This window comes from Oryctolagus cuniculus, chromosome 5 (assembly GCF_051225735.1).
Source record: "Oryctolagus cuniculus isolate XC-2025 breed Fujian yellow rabbit chromosome 5, ASM5122573v1, whole genome shotgun sequence".
NCBI classification, from domain to species: domain Eukaryota; kingdom Metazoa; phylum Chordata; class Mammalia; order Lagomorpha; family Leporidae; genus Oryctolagus; species Oryctolagus cuniculus.
In genome coordinates this window covers 35,122,336-35,140,833 of record NC_142871.1, presented here as the reverse complement: position 1 = coordinate 35,140,833, position 18,498 = coordinate 35,122,336, and the positions used below count along the sequence as shown (strand labels likewise).

General features: G+C 38.7%; 1 pseudogene; it reads left to right on the top strand.

Annotated features, from left to right (window-relative positions):
* The first annotated feature begins 7,286 nt into the window (after positions 1-7,286).
* The window catches only part of LOC100358102 (cold shock domain-containing protein E1 pseudogene), a 53,006-nt pseudogene continuing 41,794 nt past the window's right edge, over positions 7,287-18,498 (top strand).

The following is an 18,498-nucleotide window of genomic DNA, read 5'->3' as shown; positions in this document are numbered from 1 at the left end:
TCCACAAATTTTTGAAGTACTTTGTTTTTTTAAAAAACTTTTTATTTTTTTGAAAGGCAGAATTAGAGAGAGAGGCAGAGAGATTTTCTATCTGCTAGTTCACTCCTCAAGTGACCACAACAGCTGGTCAAGGGCCAAGAAGCGAGGAGCCAGGAATGCCTTCTGGGTCTCTCATGTGGATGGCAATGGCCCAGGTACTTTGCCATCTTCTAATACTTTTCTTGGTACGTGAGCAGGGAGGTGGGAGTGGAGCAGCTAGAACTGGAACCTGCCCACATATGGGATGTCGGTATTGCAGGTGGCAAGTTAACCTACTATTCCACAATTCCAGCCCCTTGAAGTGCCTTTGAATAGAGTTATTTATGTAGTGGATGGCAAATATGATGTGTGTTATAGGAAAAAGTTTAAAATGATGTATATAGAGATTTAAAAAAATAGTTGATTGAGAAGATCTGGGATTGAATTCACCCCAGTACCACCTTTTATAGGCTGTGAGTCCTTGGGTAAGTTCCTGAACCTTTCTGAGCCCAGGCTTCACAATATACATTATGAAGGGCAATTCCAATGGAATCTAGGCTCCAAAAGGACAAGGATGATTTCTGATTTATTCTCAGTTATAACCCCACAACTAGCATTTAAAACAGCACAGAGTAGGTTTTATACAAATATTCACCATAAATGAATGCATCTCTAACTAGTGTGATCGTGATAAGGATCGAGGAAAACATAGGTGAAGCATGTGGAGCAACAGAAATCCTTGCAGTTTTAACTTACTAATATGAGAACCCCCCCAATTTTTAGTCCTTCTTCCTTTAATTTTTTAAAAAATTTATTTTACTTATTTAAAAGTCAGAATTACAAAGAGGCAGAGGTAGAGGTAGAGGTAGAGGTAGAGAGAGAGAGAGAGAGAGGTCTTCCATCTGATGGATCACTTCCCAGATGGCTGCAACGGCTGGAATTGAATGCCAATCTGAAACCAGGAGCCAGGAGCTTCCTCCAGTCTCCCACACAGGTGCAGGGGCCCAAGAATTTGGGCCATCTTCTACTGCTTTCCCAGGCCATACCAGAGAGCTGGATTGGAAGTGGAACAGCCGGGACTCGAACTGGAAACCATATGAGATACCAACACTGCAGGCAGCAGCCTTACCTGCTACGCCACAATGCTGGCCCCTGCAGTTGTCTTTGAGCTCATCTCCAGGGGAGCAAGCAAGGGTATTCTCTACCTTACAGTTGATCAGAGCCCAGATTGAAGTTTAGAGCTGCACAGATGGTGGCAATATGAATGGAAGTTCTTCCTTGATTTCAAAAAGACAATGGAAGGGCAGGCATTTGGCATAGTGTTTAAGATGCCAGTTTAAAACACTTGTGTCCCATATCAGACTGTCTGGGTCTGCTCCTAATTCCAACTCCCTGTCCATGCAGACCCTGGGAGATGACAAATGATGGCTCAAGTACTTGGATTCCTGCCACCCAATGTATGGGAGATCTGGATGGAATTTTTGACTTCTGGTTGTTGAAAGCATTTGGGAAATGAACCAGCAGATGAGAGCACTCTCTCTTTCTCAAATAAGTAAATTAAATAATTAATAATAATTTTTTAAAGGGAACGGAGAACCATATAGTAAAGAATGTGGGGTCTCAGTATCAACGCAGGAGTCCAAGGCCCTGTTGTGTCAGCCCCAAACTCCTCAGCCTGGTGCTGTTCTTGGCTGCAACAGCAGAGACGCACAAGCAGCCATGGATGCTGGGGTTGTCTCTGAGGAACCTCAGGGAAGGCTACAGTCTGCAAGACCTCTCCCCAGGTAGCTGAAAGAAATTAGTGTTGCTTAGAGGTCCTTCCCTTGGTCCAGGCTAAGCTTGCCATGCCCACTGGCCCATCCCACCCCAGAGAAGTGTGTTTGCTGAGGTATGGAAACAGTCAAGGCCGAAGTCCGTTTGAACTTGAGCTGCTCTTGTGCTTTCTGCCCATCTACTTGTGGCCTCTTATTCCAAATGTGCTGTGACATTCTATCATCCCCTTGATCTGCTGATGAGAGAGTACTGATTGCTCAAATATCATTGTGTTTGCACATGGACAGGAAACCTCATGGGTCTGGGAAGGGATGCAGGCGAGAGCTCTCCCTGAATGGTTGGCTATTACTAAAGGGGCCTCTCCTCTCTGTCTCTGAGGGGCTGTTTTACATCTCCAGGGGTCAGTGGGAATGTGGCTGAACTCTCCTTCTGGAAATACTCCCATCTCTAAATCTTGCTGCTGCAGGTGGGTGTAATTCTGGAAATTTTATAACTTCTCTTTATAAGGAAGTCGCCGAGTTGGAAAGAGATGATGATACAATAAAGGAACTGCAAAAGAAGTTCTCTCCAACTTGTATTTCAAAAGAACTTCCCGTGTCTTGTATTGTTTATTTTCTGTGGCTAAAATAATAAAATGTAATAGAGAAGCAGAGGTGCAGGATTGCAAGCAGTGTTTTTTTTTTTTTTTTTTTTCTAATCTCCTTGCAGAATTCACTAAACCGTTTTAGAATACTTTTGGCTTAATGTTTCTAAAGCGCTTTTGTAATTTTGCTCTCATTTGATTGGCTCTATTATTATTTCATGTTTAACTGACATTGTTGAAAAGGGTAGTTTTCCTGGCTTCATATTTTATCAGGTAGAACTCTGGACTCATGAATGATCAGTGATAGTTTGGAAAGTAAACTCTCTTAGAAATTCAGGGGCCTTCCACTGTGAGGCTGAATGCCTAAAACAAATGCCTTTGATGTTCTTTCAGTGCAAATAACGTGGTCACAATTTGTCCTTCCTCCAAAGATGAGAGGAATGGCCAAAGCCACGAAGGACATAGTCATGCTTCACATTGACTACTACTGATGAGCTTGGCCAAGTGATTTTTGGCAAAGTATAGTAACTCCTTTTAAATACATATTCATAATAAAGTTTGTTTTAATCATCATATTTTTAGTAGAAATTAAATAGTCAGACCAAAAAAACCTTAAAAAGAAAGATAGCAAATTCCTACACACAGCCAATTCTATTGTCATTTACTTTTTGATATCACTTATTAAGTCTATGATGGACAATCATTTACTAAATTCTTTGTTACTTTACAATAGTGTTACAGCTGGCAGGAAGGAAGAGAGGAGAGAAGCACCACCAGCGCCCCCACCCCAGAAAAACAAATTGAAGGCCACTTAATTTAAAAAGCATAAAACAGCTAGATTGTATTTGTATCATTGTGATTGGGAGATATAAAATGTGCTATCTATCTGTTTGTAAAGATGGAAAGTCACACATCTCATCCAAAAAATAAAATAATACAAACAGACTTTAAGTTCATGATATAGTTAAGAGAGTCAAAGTAGAGGGAGGAGAAATAGGGAAGAAGACCACACTCAAGGAGAGATAAAGAGAGTCACCCTAAATAGGGAGAGACACACGGTTATTAACACAGAGAAAAGTATTGTGGATTTTCATAGAGAAAAATACCCTCACTTGTACGCTTTGAGTTTGTGACGCATGAAACCCATGAAGCTGGAGCCATGCTTCCCACAGAAGAACAAACAGTCTTGTCTCTTGAGGCTACGTGCTGGACAACAGGCTGAAATTTAGTCAATAACCAGATTGGCTCCATGGGCCAGTCCTCCCACGTTCCCATTTATTTGGCCAGATTAATAAAGCTGTCTGCTTGCACCAGCTTCCATTAGAGGAGTGCTTACTTTCTCTGCTAATGCCCTCACTTCTCAAACAGAAGGCTAAAATTAATGCTTTTATTTGACAAAAATACAATTGCAATGCTTTTACTTTGAGAACTGGTATGGTTAAAAAGGAAATAAAGGAAGAGAGGCATTTATGAGTTTTACACATATCTTTTTTTTAAATGATCTCACTGAGGATGTAACCTCTGAAAAAAATATCAGAGAGGAAAAGATGAGCAGTGAATGAAGGAAGCCAAGAACAACAGTAGCTCGGCAGGACCACACACCTGAGCACTAGGGAGAACAGAGATGCTCAAAGAATGACCCACAGGACCCAGGCACTGGAGGAGGCAGCCATCGTTGCTTATGGTGTGCTAGCCCTGTATTAGGTCTAATATTTCATAAATAAAATAATTATTTATGTATTTTAAAGAGAGAGAGAGAAAGAGAGAGTGAGCTCACATCCACTGATTCACTTATCAAATGCTTGCAATAACTGGAACAGGGCCAGGCTGAAGCCAGGAGCCAGGAACACTATCCAGGTCTCCTGTGTGGGTGGCAAGGACCCAACTATTTGAGCCATCACCATTGCATCCCAGGGTCAGTATTATTAGGAACCTGAAGTCAGAAGCCAGAGGCAGGTATTAAACTCAGGCATGGTGATGGGACAGGGGATTATTAATGGGGCATATTAACATTTTAAAGTCACATTTTAAAAATACATGTAAATGCAAACCTATAGTAAGTTTATGCCTTTCAGATATTTTTTTGACAAGCAGAGTGGACAGTGAGAGAGAGACAGAGAGAAAGGTGTTCCTTTGCCGTTGGTTCACCCCCAATGGCTGCTGTGGCCAGCAAGCTGCAACCAGTGCACCGTGCTGATCCGAAGCCAGGAGCGAGGTGCTTCTCGTGGTCTCCCATGCGGGTGCAGGGTCCAAGCATTTGGGCCATCCTCCACTGCACTCCCGGGCCACAGCAGAGAGCTGGACTGGAAGAGGAGCAACTGGGACAGAATCCGCCGCCCTGACTGGGACTAGAACCTGGGTGCCAGCGCCGCAAGTGGAGGATTAGCCTATTGAGCCGCGGCGCCAGCCATTCAGATATTTTTTTTTAAAACAGCTTTACTGAGGTATAGTGTACAAACTATACATAATTTTTTAAAAGATTTACTTTATTATTATTTATTTGAATGGCATAGTTACAGAGAGGCAGAGGCAGAGAGATATCTTCCATCTGCTGGTTCGCTCCACAAATAGCTGCAATGGCTGGAGCTGGGCCAGACTGAAGCCAGGAGCCAGGAGCTTCTCCCTGGTCTCTCAAGTGGGTGCAGGGGCCCAAGCACTTGGGCCATCTTTCACTGCTTTCCCAGGCGCATTAGCAGGGAACTGGATCAGAAGTGGAACACCCGGGACCTGAACCGGCACCCATATGAGATGCTAGTGCTGCAGTTGATGGCTTTACCTGCTATACCACAGTGCCGGCTCCAAACTATCCATATGTAAAGTGAGAATTTACACCACTCATTCAAAATGATGAACATACTCATCACCCTCAGAAGTTTCTTTGCACCACTTAATAAACCCTCCCTCCAACACCTCCCACTTCCATTCATGCAACTGTTAAGGTAGCTAAGTAGACGTTAGTCTATTTGTGTAAGGCGCAGAAGAAAATGGGCAATTTTCTTGCAGAAATTTCTGTGTGGTGGGGTGATGAAAACTATACAAGCAAACCAGCAATTACATATCTAAAGTATTGCTTTTGCTCAATAACTTTGTTAGATAGGTCTTTTGTATGGTTAAATGAGAAAAGAAATGTAGAAGCAACCAGCATTTATATATCAAAAGTCTTGTCATTATTCAGTATCCTGTCTAGGTGGGTCACAGACCTCCCCTTACATGTAGCTTAGGGGAATCTCTTCTGCACTACACCAAAGAGGCTATTAGGTCCATTATGAAGCTTGTCTTTCAGGTATATTCCTCTTCATTAAACTTTGCTTCAGTATGCACATGTCATTCTGTGGCTGTGCCTTTACACTTCTTCATAATGACACAATGAACTAAGTGGCTAGGAACAGCTATCCACCCCCACTTCACAACCACTAATCTGCTTTTTTTCCATATATATTAATTTTTATTTCTTAGAACTTCACAAAATTGGAATAACACAGGATGTTCCCCTGTCCTCTGCACCCTTCACCTCCCCTTCCCCGCCTCCCTTTTCCTTTCTCCCTCTTTGCTGACTTCTTTAACTCAGCATAAATATTTTGAGATTTCATTCATGTTGTAGCATATATCAATAGTTAATTCATTTTCATTACTGAATAGCACCCCATCGTATGGATAGATAACAATCAGTTTATGCATTCTTCTGTTGATGGAAATTTGAGTTGTTTCCACCTTTTGGTCATTATAAAGCTAACATGGCACATTTGGGTGTGACATATATTTTCATTTCTCTTGAGTAAGTATCTAGAAGTGTGAGGCACTAGATGGACTAATAGGTAGTTAGGTCAGGTGCCTGTCAGAATAAGAAAAGAGGCAGACTCCCTTTAAGGTTGGATGAAGTGCTCACTTCTTTCCAGAGACTGCCTTTAGAAACAGTTAGTTTTATCATGAGAATTGGCTAGACAGGATTACAAATTCCAGCCCTCAGATGGGATTTATCCCTGCCTCTGATTGGGTGTTATCTCAGCCCTCTGATGGGTTATTATTCCAGTCTCCTGATTGGTTGCTATTCTAGCCCTCTGATTGGTTGTTAGCTGTTATTATGTTCCTCCCCTGATTGGATAAATCTAGGTAGCCACTATTGTGCATAAAAAAGCCAGTACCTGCAGGCTTCCCAGCTTTCTCCATAGAGCCTTCCTCCTGACTGCTGTGACAGGAAGTTTCTCACTTTCAATAAATCTCGCTTTGCTCACCGTCCCTGTCTCATGGAAATTCTTCTTTGACATGTAACAAGAACTGTGATTTGCTTCATCATCCCATAATAGAAGGACTAAACAACATGATAGGTATATGTTTGACAATTTATGAAACTACTTTATTGTTTTCCACAGTAGTTGGACCATTTTACATTCCCAGTAATGTGGAAGAGGTCAGCTATGCCATCAGTGTGTGGCATTGTCAGTTTTATCAATTTTAACCAATCTAATGTATGTGTAGTGATATCTCATTGTAATGAGGGATGGGGTGCATATACCACATTGCTTGATTTGAAGGAATGTTACACATGAAAGAATTTATGCAGGTGTTTCAGAGGAACTTACGGGGAAAATAAAGTTAAACCCAAATATATTCACTACTGTGGAATGGAAGAACAGAATCTCATGGTTATGAGCTTCAGTCTCTCCCAAGGTGCATAGGTCAAAGACAGACTCTGCAGTACCAGTTTCCAAGTCTCCCATTGTATGTAACTTTGTTATAGTGATCACTCATTTAATGGATTTCACCTGCTCATTCAAGTAATGAAGCTCCATAAAGCCCCATAAGAAGGAGTCTACTTTTTTCAGTGTGTATTTTATGCAGTTCCAGTAGCGACTGATTCATGCTTTTCTTCAAGTATAATATTCACTCATTTGCATTCACTCTAGCAGTGGCCATGGTGTGGTTTCTTGATAGCCAGAAAGAAGATTTGGCCACTTTTTTGGTGCAACTTCATCAGTTTCTCAAACCCTCCCCTTGTGAGATTGCTGAAGAAAGTGTTTGGCAAATCCACATCATCATGATCAAGGTACTAATGGACATGAACAGGTAGAGGTAGGAAGTGAAGGACTCCAGGTTGATCTTGTGGTTGATGACTACCTTCAAGTCCTCAGGTAGTTCTCATGCACCTCCAAAGTCATGGCAAGTGGCAGGGACCTTAGGCCTGTCCAAGAGATCTGTATGGAAGTGTTGAGAAAGATGGCTCTTAGCAATATACTGCTGGGGTCAGAGTTGGGGAGAGAGGAAAGCTGGATTTCATAGTAGCATAGTTGAATTAGGAAGTCATAATGACCTCTATGAGCAAACTCTGTCCTATCTCACTGTGGTTTTAATGTGCATTTCCCACAGGATATTAAACATCCTTTCTTCTGCTTCTTTGCTATCCATGTATCTTCTTAAATGCAGTGACTGTGCAAAACTTTAGTCCATTTATAGAAATGTGTCCTTTCTGAATATTGAATTGTCAGAATTTTTATATGTTACAGATGCATATTGGTGTTTTATCAGTTGTATGCTTGGCAAAGACTTTCTCAAAGTCTTGTTTTCATTTTTAGCAGTGAATTTTCAAAGAAAAATGATTTTTTAAGAAGTTCAATTTTTAAAAATATTTATTTATTTGAAAGTCAGAGTTACAGAGAGAGGAGAGACAGAGAGAGAGATATCTTCCATCCTCTGGTTCATTCCCCAAATGGCCATAATGGCTGGGGCTGGGAGGCAAAAGCCAGGAGCAAGGCACTACTTCCAGGTTTCCCACATGGGCAGCAGGGGCCCAAGTACTGGAGGCATCTTCTGTGCCTTTCCCAGGTGCACAAACAGGGAGCTGGATTGGAAGTGGAGCACCTGGGACTCGAATTGGCACACATACGGGGTGTGGGCATCCCAGGCAGCAGCGTTATCTGATACACCATAACACTGGCCCCAAAATTTCATTAAGTTTCTCTTTTCTGTATTGTGCTTTTGGTGTTGTATTTTTACCCAGCCCAAGATCACAGAGAAATTCCTCTGTTTCATTCTAGAATTTGATACAGTTTTGCATTTGGGCTTTTGACTCATTTTGAGATACTTTTTGTATATGGCATGACTTATGGATCAAAATGTACTTATTTATTTACTGCATATGGCTATCTTTTGTTGAAAAGACTTCTTTTACCATATAATGAATTTTCTAAAATATTTTTGTTCCATTATTCTATTCTCTCTCTTTGCAGAAACATCATACTATCAATTACTACATCTTTGCTGTAAATTTTAAAATCATATGTTAGCCCTCTAACTTCATATTTAACTATTCTAGTAGATTCAGAAATCTTAAAGCCTATAAAAATCAAAAACTAGTGTTTCCTCCCAATTATGATGATGCTGTAATCTTTAATCAGAAATTATATTTAGGGGACCCCATAGTGACACATCAGGTTAAACTTCCTCCTGCAATGTTGATGTACCATATCCAAGCAGCAGTTTAAGTCCCTGCTACTCTGATTCCAATCTAGCTCCCTGCTAACGCCCCCATGAAAACAACAGAAGTTCGTCCAACTTCTGGGCCCCTGTCATCCTCATGGGAGACCTAGATGGAGTTCAGGATCCTGGCTTTGACCTGGTCCATCGTAGGCTATTGCCACCATTATAGAAGTGAACCAGTGGATGGAAGATCTCTGACTCTCTCTCTGCCTTTCCTTCTCTTCCTGTCACTCTGCTTTTCAAATAAAAATAAAAATAATAAAAATCTTTAAAACAGAACAAATTACACTTAAAGATAGCTGGGCACATACAAAATGATGTCATCTATATAGTAGTTATACTGCCCCATATCCAGAGCTATGCTATTACACAAGCCCTATCAGCAGTCTCCAAGAAACCATTTTCCTTTAGCTTTATTTGTATTCCAAGTCGAAAGATACTGTATTCAGAGTCCTGAAATTGCTTGGAGATGTTATCATTAAAGCACTGTTAGTATAGTTTAAAAATTTATGAAAGTCTAGAAAGAAACCAAAATAGCAGAGTTTATCCCAAATTCACTAACTTTACAAAAGTAAAGAAAGATACTTCATATAAGAATGATTATTCACTTGCTAGAAATGTTCTAAAATGTTACTGCTAAATAATTCCTTGCATTTTAAGATATTTAGAGTGGCCATTTAGAGCAGCGGTAAGATGCCACTTCACATACATCTATATTGAAGTGTCTGGGTTTAAGTTCTGACTCTGCTTCCAATTCCAGGTTCCTACTAATGTAAACTCTGAGAGGAAACAGGTGATGGCTCAAATATTTGAGTCCCTGCCACCTATGTGAGAGATCAATGTTGAGTCCCGTGCTCCTGACTTCAGTCTGGCCCATTTCTGACTATTGAAGTCATTTAGGGAATGAACCAGAATGTGGATGATTTCTCTCTCTCTCTTTCTTTCTCTCTCTTTAACTCCCTCCCATCCTCTCCCCCTTTCAAAAAATAGTTCATGGAAAAATGGAATTAAAAGGTAATTTTAGAAAAAATATTTTGTATACTTTTTAAAAAGAATTTCCTGCTCCTATTGTGTTACAGTAGTAATACATCAAAGGGCACACAATAGGTCTTCAATTATATTTCCAGACTGGGATCTAGATTATAGCAGGGTATGGTAGAATACTGGAACACTTAACATGTTACTAAGAAAATCACATAATCATGATAAAGTGGAGAAAGCAACAAGATGGAAACTCAGAAGACATGTGAGAAAAGACAGACATGTTTGCTTTGTACATAAAAACCTGTGATGTATGATAAAAGACACCATAAAGAAGCTCAAATGGAAAATAAACATTACTGTTAGAAAGAAAGGGGAAACAGAGAGAGGAACAGGAAAATAAGAGATAGGAAGAAAAACAGAGCAGGAGATGGGGGGGGTGCAATAGAGAAGGCAGGCAAGCAGGTGAGATAAAGAAGCAAAGAGGAAGGAAGGAAGGAAGGGAAGAGGAAATTGCAAATGTAAAAAGAAATTCTACTAACTGATTTTAAAACTTAAAACTACTCAGTAGAAAATTGCTAAGGCTATCAGGCAAAAACACCTTCAAAGAATTGCAAAGAAAGTGAAAAAAGAAAGAAAAACTCAAATTTCCTAATAATGAAAAAAAATGCAACTTCAAAAATCAGAATGGCAAAAGAAGTAAAGATTGATTAAAAAAGGAAATGCAATGAAAATGAGAAGTTGGCATCCATGTGCACTTGGTATTTCAAAAAGAAGCTCTGGAAATATCATGAAAATTTAAACCTTTGACCTAATAATTCTATATTTTATTTTTTTCTTCTAAAAGGAAAATAAGATTACTATAAGAGAGTGTAACTGAAGCTTTGTTTATAGGGGCAAGAATATTGTAATATTGGAAATAATTGAATATTCATTAATGGGAACGAATTAAATTATAGAAAATCAGTAAGTTGAAATATTTGCATTATGAAAAATTGACAAAGATGAAAAATGTGAAGCTCATATGTGTCCCAACACTGAGTTCAAAAAAAGACCAGAAGATCATCGTCAGAGGTGCTGTTGATGGAATTTCTACATCAAATATGGCAGCCAGCTCCAAAAGTTACTGAGGTTTTGACCACTCATCATGTCACAAATAATGACAGTACATGGGTAGTCTTCAAATTGTATTCTACTAGGTTCAAACATCTTAATGGCACAAAACATCACTTTATTATCAGCCTCAGTTCTTGCCCCCACAGTGCACCACCAGGATGTAGATGAGCAAAATTCATTAGGAGGTTCCCACTAGATCAGAAATTAAACCTTTTCTTCCACCATTCCTTTACATTCTTGCTTATATAAACACATACTGGTTTTAGGTGATTCAACTAGCATTTCACAGTTGACTGGTCTACTTTTTGTTGGGAGTTTTTCCTTTGTTCAGGTGAAAGACCCACATGAACTCTTCAGAATTCTATAAGATGTAGCAATAAAAACGACTTTGGCCCAACATGTTTGCCTGTGGAGCTGATATCTACCCTAGATCAAATGGTTTTTACTCTATAAATGTAGGGTTTGGCCTGTTCATTTTAGTTAGCTTGTCTAAACAGAGCAGTTCAACAGAGAAGTGATCCAGATTTCAAACGTGGGAGCCTAGCATGTGTAACACATGTTCACATACATATGCAACTCCTGCATACAGTCTCACACTCACATACATGCTGAAAGAGCCAAATCATATACTGGCATTCTTCTCCCTCTGACCAGCCTTGGAACATCTGTTCTGCTTCTGCAGAGGAGTCACCCGTACGTAATCAGTGCAGGCAGGAGAAAGATCTTAGGATTTTTTCCAGAGCACCTCCGGTTCACTATGCACACAAATGAAAAATCGGGCAAATACCAATCTTAAAGTGCATGAGCTATTTAGTTTCCAGCCAAGAAGGCAAGATGGGAAGGGGGGTACCTGTGGCCAAATGGCTGTGATGACTGGTGTGGCAGCTTTCCAGAGACACTGAACCTTGACTTTGTTTTATCAGGATACTTCCTAAGTTGCTATTAAGAAGAATTTTCAACAATCTCATTTTTATTAGCCGTTTGTGCCCATTATAGTTTTGTAGTTGCTAGTTTGTTATGGCTTTAACATAAATAAGGTTCTAAAAATGTCTCACATGAGGAGTTGCAGGACTGGGTATGCTATTTAGACCATATAAAAAGCCTATGTAAAGGACTTCCCTTGTAATGGGACTCTTTTATATTTAATAGAACTGTCATATAAACATATACTAGCATTTAAAATGCAGTTTCTGGGCTATAAAATAAACACCATTTCTAATATTGCTGCTGGCTTTCATATGCATGAAGCTTAGTTCATTAAATGGTTTTTACTTCATTTATGTGAAACAAGTTTTTACATGAGGACAATATATAAAATGCATTATCCTTTGAAATGCAACCATTATCAGCGGAAGAACAGTGACAAACATACCAAGTGTTTTATGTATATTCAAGCAAACTGTTGTTAATTTTAGCACCTTATACAAAATGACAAAATTGTAAGCTAATAGTAAGTTATTATTAAGGATTATGATAACAGTGTTCATATAGTGAAATATAAATGTGAACAAGCAATGCAGAGAAGATCATAGCACAGTATTCACCTGAAAGGTAGTAGCAATATTTCATTACTTTTACAAGTTTAAACAAAGTAGATTTGAATAAAGCAGTCTTGCATTTAATGGCTTCAGAAATTTTAGTAAAATTTCACTACAGCATGTTTCTCTTTTCTCTGAAAAACATAGATAAAATTATTTACCTGACTCAGTTTCCTTATAAATGAGTTTATATATACATATATTACATATAATATTATCTAGACTTTGTAGGCATATAATTAGTAATTAACAAGTGTAGTGTATTATTACTTTTCTAAAGCTTCCTTTTAGAGGGGCTAAAAATCAGTATTTGTTGCAATTATTAGAAACTTCTTGGTAGACCTGAAAGAAATCTGTGTAAATTTTGTGATTGAATATAAATATGCATATATGTATATGTTGTTTAAGCATTAATCATTCTAAATAAACACATCCATTAGCAGATGTTTCTTTATATTTAACTTTTATGCAAGTTGAGACATTTGGGAGATTCAAAAAAAACTGTAGGATGCCATAACTATTTTTAAGAATTTTATTTAACTTTAAAAAAGAAATACTATTTGCAAATTTTGAAATAACATTTAAAAAACACACAATGGTATTGCCCATGGTTGAGAAATGATTGGCATTTTGATACATGACAATGTAACATTGGTTGTCCTTACATAACATAAGACAGAAAAAAAATCTGGTAAATTTGCAAAGTCTAAAATATGAAAATTCAAACCACAAAACTTTTAGGAGAAAATCTAGGAGGATATCTTTATGACTTGAGGATATATAAGAATTAATTAAACCAAATGCAAAGGCTACAAACTAAAAAGATAGTATGTTTAAACTTATCTATTAAAATTTGACATTTCTGTGTAACAAAAGGCAACATAAAAAAATTAAGACAAGTCATGGAGTAGAAGATATTTTCAGATGTATTAAAGCCTCCTTTCTCCTAAATAGTATCTGGAATTCTTCATGCATTATAAACCAAAAGACAACCCAATAAATAGTGGGCAAAGGGTTCAGAGAAGAAAACATCACAGCCAATAAATACATAAAAATAGTCTCAACCTCTCTACAATAAATAGATATGCAAATAAAATAATAATCAAAGAGTTTCTACTTCTAGCTACTGTTGACTAATTTATGCAATACTAAATCTTTTGAAGAGAAACAAAAACAAAAAAAGAACTAGAAAGTTAAAAAATCTTGTTTAAGATGTCCGAGAGCAATCAAAGCAGGACTTAAGAAGACAAGGTTCTTGGCCGGCGCCGTGGCTCAATAGGCTAATCCTCCACCTTGCGGCACCGGCACACCGGGTTCTAGTCCCGGTCGGGGCGCCGGATTCTGTCCCAGTTGCCCCTCTTCCAGGCCAGCTCTCTGCTATGGCCAGGGAGTGCAGTGGAGGATGGCCCAGGTGCTTGGGCCCTGCACCCCATGGGAGACCAGGAAAAGCACCTGGATCCTGGCTCCTGCCATCGGATCAGCGCGGTGCGCCGGCTGCAGCGGCGGCCATTGGAGGGTGAACCAACGGCAAAAGGAAGACCTTTCTCTCTCTGTCTCTCTCTCTCACTGTCCACTCTGCCTGTCAAAAATAAAAAAAAATAAAAATAAAAAAAATAAATAAATCTTTAAAAAAAAAAAAAACATTTAAAAAAAAAAAAAAAAAGAAGACAAGGTTCTGCCGGCGCCACGGCTCACTAGGCTAATCCTCCGCCTGCGGCGCCAGCACACCAGGTTCTAGTCCCGGTTGGGGCACCAGATTCTGTCCCGGTTGCTCCTCTTCCAGTCCAGCTCTCTGCTGTGGCCCAGGAGTGCAGTGGAGGATGGCCTAAGTGCTTGGGCCCTGCACCGGCATGCGAGACCAGGAGGAAGCACCTGGCTCCTGGTTTCGGATGGGTGCAGCATGCTGGCCTTAGCGGCCATTTGTGGGGTGAACCAACAGAAGGAAGACTTTTCTTTCTCCCTGTCTTTTCTTTCTCCCTGTCTCTCTCTCTCACTGTCTCTGCCTGTCAAAAACAAAACAAAAAAACAAACAAGGTTCCAAAGAAAGGTAAGCTGAGCATTCATTCACAGTTATCTTACCTGCTAAACTATTTGACAGTGCATGATTTCTAGTGGCTAAAATCCAAACAAAAAACTGGTAACTAAGTGATTTAGAAACTATGGAGAGTTTAGGATAATCTCAAGGGCTAGAAAAGAAAAACTGGAGTTCAGGCTTCATTTTAGGATAAGATCTTGATAAAAATATCTCAAACATTCCGTTGAAGCCCAGGACACCCATATAGACTATTGGACTAATGGAAGAAATGGGAAATAGAGAACTTCTCACTAGTACTACAAAGTAGATTAAGATAAACTACTTATATCTTAATTTTCCATCTGCTAGAAGGAAAACTTAGTCCTTTCTGTGGGAAATTCATCAAGATAACAACTTTCAGTTGAGAATCCAGAAAAAATCAAATAAAAATTAATAGAATAATCACAGTTGAGAACTCAGTGGATTGGCTTTTCAGGACACTAGACATTTTTTGAATGAAGCATGGTGGGAAAAAAAAAGAGGGTTAATACAGAATATGTTATAATAAATATACAGGGTGTGATGAAAATGGCATAAAAGGAGAGAAGAAATAAGCTGAGATATAATATTAAAGAAGTATGACTAAGAATTTTTATAAATTTGTAGAAAATATCAAACCTCACACTCTAGAAGATTTATGAACCACAAAATATATAAATACAAAGGAAGTCTTAACTATTAAACACCAAAGATTCTAAGGACAGATAGAGAGAAAATATCAAATGCATCCAGAGAGAACAGCTGACAGTTAACCGCTCAACAGAGCATTAGAAAATAGGAGAAAATATCATGACTTCTTTAGAAATACTGAAAGAGGGCACGAGTCCGCTACTTGGGACACCCACATTCCACATTAGAGAGCTGGTTTCAATCTGGCTATTGCACTTCCAATCTAGCTTCCTGATAACGCACCTAGGAATCATGTGATAGTCGATGTAATGCTTGAGTTCCAGCCACCCCAGTGGGAGATCTGGATGGAGTTCCTGTGTCCTGGCTTCAGTCTGGCCCAGCTCTATTTGTTGTGGTCATCTGGGGAGTGACCCAGCAGATGAAATGTCTCTTTCTGTTTCTATCACTCTGTCTTTCAAATAAATAAATTAATTAAATAAGTATATCTTTTTAAAAAATGTTGAAAGAAAACAACTGCCAATTTTAATTCTACAAACTGCAAAATTATCCATCAAAATTTAAAGTAAATATTATTACCTCCCAAGTTTTGTTTTGTAAATTTGTCTTGTAAAATTTAAGCTATTCTGAAATAAAATGTTTAATAGTGGGAAAAAAAAAACCTGAAAACTGTTCACCTACAGACTCATACTCAATGTATCCTGAAATAATTATTAAATTCTAAAGTACACAAAAAATAGACAAATAAAATCCAGGAAGGAATAAAGAAGATCAAAAATGATAAATATATTAGCACATGTGAATGAATGTTAAAATATGTCTAGTGCAGTGTGTAATATGAAATATTAGACGCAACCAGAACATGGCAATCATAGATCAAAAGGTAGGAAAAACATATGCATTGTTGAGGAAGTGGTAACAGCAATAGTATTTCCAAACAGTAATAAATCAAAGATTCATGCTTTAATCTTTGGAGTTATAAGTAAAATAATGAATCATAAATGGATATAAGGTAAATATGAAATAATTAGTTGACTGATCTTAAAGAAGACAAGAAAGAACAAAAGAAAAATTAAAAAGATGATAGATTTTACCCAAAATATATGTTACTTAATTAAGTGTAATCAGTCTGAATTCTATGATAAAAAGATGAGGTTTTTGGGTGGGCATTTGGCACAAACATTAAGGTACCACTCGGGACACCTGTGTCGTGTATTGGAGTACTTGGGTTCAAGTCCAGTGTCCATTTCAAGCTCCATCTTATTCAAGCAAACCCTGGAAGGCAGCAGGATTTGGCTCAAGTACTTGGGTCCCTGCCACCCACATGACTCAAGTTCTTGGGAAGTCTGGGTTTAGTTCTTGGATCTTTTCTTTGCCCTGACCCAGTCCCAGCTTTTGTAGATATTTGGGGAGTGAACCAATAAATGGAAGACTTTTCTCTCCATCTCTCTGTCACTTTCTGTGTCTCTCTACATTTCAAGCAAGATTAAACTGATAAATAAAGACTTTTTAAAAAGTAGGCTATAATGCATAGCCCTGACTGCTAATGGACAACTTAATACATTATCCCTCATAGTATTTTTTTTGTCTGTTCTACTTAATATGACTGGTTTAATTTAATGTGGGGAAAAAGGGACACTAACCCACTGTTGGTGGGAATGCAAACTGGTCAAGCCACTATGGAAGTCAGTCTGGAGATCCCTCAGAAACCTGAAGATAACCCTACCGTTCGACCCAGCCATCCCACTCCTTGGAATTTACCCAAAGGAATTTAAATTGGCAAACAAAAAAGCGGTCTGCAGCCTAATGTTTATTGCACCTCAATTCACAATAGCCAAGACCTGGAACCAACCTAAATGCCCATCAACGGTAGACTGGATAAAGAAATTATGGGATATGTACTCTTTAGAATACTATACCGCAGTAAGAAACAACGAAATCCAGTCATTTGCAACAAAATGGAGGAATCTGGAACACATCATGCTGAGTGAAGTAAGCCAGTCCCAAAGGGACAAATACCATATGTTCTCCCTGATCGGTGACAACTGACTGAACACCAAAAAGGAAACCTGTTGAAGTGGAATGGACACTATGGGAAACGGTGACTTGATCAGCATAGCCCTGACTGTTAATGAACAACTTAATACATTATCCCTCTTAGTAGTTTTTTTGTCTGTTCTACTTAATATGACTGGTTTAATTCTGTAATTAATACACAGTTATTCTTAAGTGTTGAAATTTAACTGAAATGTGATCCCTGTTAAACATAAGAGTAGGAATAAGAGAGGGAAGAGATGTATAATTTGGGACATGCTCAAGCTGACTTGCCCCAAATGGTAGAGTTAGAAACATACCAGGGGACTCCAATTTAATCCCATCAAGGTGGCATGTACCAATGCCATCTCACCAGTCCAAGTGATCAATTTCAGTTCACAATTGATCATAATGAAAGGACTAAGAGTCAAAGGGAGCACATAAGCAAGTCTAGTACCTGCTAACACTAACTGATAGAATAAATAAAGGGGAGAGTGATCCAACATGGGAAGTGAGATACTCAGCAGACTCATCGAATGGCAGATGTCCTAAATAGCACTCTGGCCTCAGAATCAGCCCTAAAGGCACTCGGATCTGGCTGAAAAGCCCATGAGAGTATTTCAGGCATGGAAAGCCAAGACACTCTGGCAAAAGATCTCTGTGAGTGAGATCCCAGTGGAAAGAACGGGTCTTCAAAGAAGGAGGTACCTTTCTCTGAAGGGAGGAGAGAACCTCCACTTTGACTATGACTTTGTCTAAACAAGATAAGAATCGGAGAATTCAGAGGGCTTCCATAGCCTTGGAAACTCATGACTGGAGCATAGGGTGATTACTGATGCCATAGACAGGAGTGTCAATTTGTAAAGTCAACAACAGGAGTCACTGTGCACTTACTCCTCATGTAGGATCTCTGTCCTTAATGTGCTGTGCATTGAGATTTAATGCTATAACGAGTACTCAAACAATATATTTCACTTTGTGTTTCTATGGGGGTGCAAACTGTTGAAATCTTTACTTAATGCATACTAAACTGATCCTCTTAAAAAAAAAAAAAGAAAAAGAAAAGAAAAGAAACTATCAACTCCCAACTTGACTCTCACTGGGATTAAACATGACAATAGGTCTGATCTGATTTCATCATCATTAAAAAAAAATCATCTATTATTTTTCACTTTATGTTTCTGTGTGGGAGCAAACTGTTGAAATCCTTACTTAATGTATACTAAGCTGATCTTCTGTATATTAAGATAATCGAAAATGAATCTTGATGTGAATGGAAG